This window comes from Mastomys coucha, unplaced genomic scaffold (assembly GCF_008632895.1).
Source record: "Mastomys coucha isolate ucsf_1 unplaced genomic scaffold, UCSF_Mcou_1 pScaffold20, whole genome shotgun sequence".
In the NCBI taxonomy this organism is placed as follows: domain Eukaryota; kingdom Metazoa; phylum Chordata; class Mammalia; order Rodentia; family Muridae; genus Mastomys; species Mastomys coucha.
The window spans coordinates 45,480,606-45,483,277 of NW_022196903.1; positions in this window are offsets into that span (position 1 = coordinate 45,480,606).

Here is a 2,672-nt window from a genome sequence, read left to right on the forward strand (position 1 = left end):
ACTATGTGTTGTTGTTTCAAGAATGTTTTCTAAAACAGTAAAGACACACCTTTCCTTTTTTTTTTTAAAGGCATTGTGTTTTGTTTTGTTTTGAGACAGGGTTTCTCTGTGTAGCCTTGCCTGTCCAGGAACTCAGTCCATAGACAGAGCTGGCCTCAAACTCAGAAATCTGCCTGCCTCTGCCTCCCAAGTGCTGAGATTAAAGGCCTGTGCCACCACCTCCCAGCCATACCTTTCCTTTTAAACAAAACAACAACAACAAAACTTTACACTTTTTTTAAAAATCCAATTATTATGAGATCCAGGTGGTTGGTGACTGGCACAGTGGTTGTAAAGGGAGTGCCTTTGAGTGAAATGGAAAACCTTCCACTGGAATCTGGTTGGTGATTTTACCACCTTTCTGAGTCTGGTAATGTGGCTCAGAGTGTAAGAGCACTGACAGCTCTTCCAAAGGGCCTGAGTTCAATTCCCAGCAACCATGGTGGCTACAAACATCTGTCGTACTCTTCTCATTTGTCTAAAGATAGCCACAGTATACTTATATATATAAAATAAATAGATCTTTAAAAAAAAAAGTAAGGGAAATTGTATCTTGATCTAGTAGACGCGCTAGGACAATAAGTGCTGTGGCTGGAGTTTTATACATGAAGAGCACAGAGGAGTCTGCTGAAGCCCTCATTGTTGCTGTTAAACTGAAGAATCTCTCCACTATCAAGTTAACTGAGGATGAATTTCACCAGAACTTTCTTCTGCAGGAAGTGCAGATCAAGTAGCTTCTGAATTCATTGAAAATGAAAGAAACTCTTCAGCTACCTGGACAGTCATGGTAGGTTCCTCCATGGTCAGTGGGGGCAGAGGTCATAGGGCAGCAGGAATCTTCAGCTACCAGTCCCAGGTGATGGCACAGACTTTCCTGTGGAGTAGGAAAACTCCTGCCCAATCACAGGCTCTAGCTTTATCTGACTAATTAAGATTTCACCTGACTACACCAGAGGACAGGCACTCATGAGGGAGCAGAACATACAAACAGCAATCCACAAGGATGAGGACCAGTGACAGGCAATCCACTGTGATAGCTCCACCCACCCTAGACCTCTCATTCACCACCAACAAAAGCATGTTCAGGAAGAGCTTCTCTTTAGACAGGACAATGTCAAAGAATGCAGAGTCCACATATCCTTTACAACCCTTCAGAAAGAGAATTCTTCAGAAGAAGAAGCAGGATCTGCAGGAGCCTACAGACATGGAGTCAGTTGCTGCTGATGCTGACCATCATGTCTGCCAGGTAGGCTCTGCTGGAGGAGAAGGCTGAGAAAGAATTGGTGGCCATGTACCTGGAGAAGGAGAGACTGCAGGGTCAGGTGCCAAAGCTGTGACACTAGCTGCTGCTTTGGCAGAAACATCAGGAGCTGGCTCCCACACTCAATGCCCAGTTAGAGGTGCTTGGGCATTTCTAGGCTGTGACAGAGCACTTCAAAGAACAATACAAGACCTTCACCACAGTTCTGGATACTGCTTCCCACAATCTACCTGTGCAGGTCACCCACATGCATGGAAGTAGACACAAGCTCCTAGATGCTCTACAGCTGACCGTGATAACTACAATGCCCCACCTGGGACATGTGATCCCCATACTCCAATGCACAGGTGCCATGTCTATTGGAGAAGCCCAATGGCCTGATCACCAAGAAGGAGCTGGAGCTATGCCAGAACAGGATCCTCACAACCTCCCTCTACACTTAGGAGTGATGCCGGTGGATCAGCAGTCCTCTCTGCCCCTTCCCTGCAAGCAGAGAGCCTGCCTTCATGGAGTGCTCTAACCCAGGGACTCAGGTGACTTTCTAAGGTGGGAGCAGCTGGGGGGCACAGGCCTCACAAATGGCAGAGCAGCCTGGACAGGATCCTCTCAACTTCCATCCACACCTAGGAGGGACAACAGATCCACAGCCCTCTCTGCACCTTTCCCGAAAGTGGAGATCCTGTCTATAGGGTATGCTCTGACCCCAGGACTCAGGACAGACAACTGGTCCACAGCCATCTGCGCCTAGGTTTTACCAGAGGAGAGCTGATCTCCCAGAAGTGCTGACACAGGCTTACAGACCCACTGGAGGAGCAAGCTTTCTTTAGAGACAGCAAGAACATCTAACACCAGAGATCAACAGATGGCAAAATGCAAACGCAAGAATCTTACCAACAAAAACCAAGACGACTTGGCTTCATCAGAACTTAGTACTCTCACCACAGCAAGTTCTGGATATCCCAAAACACTGGAAAAGCAAGATTTGGATCTAAAATCCTATATCATGATGGTGGTAGAGGAATTTAAGAACATGAGTAACTCCCTTAATGAAATTACTGGAGAACACAGGTAAAGAGGTACAAGCCCTTAAAGAGGAAACAAACAAACAAACAAAATCCCTTAAAGAATTACAGGAGATCACAAGTAAACAAGTAGAAGCACTTAAAGAGCAAACTCAAAAATCCCTTAAGGAATTACAGGAAAGCACAAACAGGTAAAGGAATTGGGAAAAACCATCCAGGATCTAAAATGGAAGTAGAAACCGTTAAGAAATCACAAAGAGAGACAACTCTAGAGTTAGAAAACTTAGGAAAGAAGTCAGGAAACATAGATGCAAGCATCACCAACAGAATACAAGAGACAGAAGAGAGAA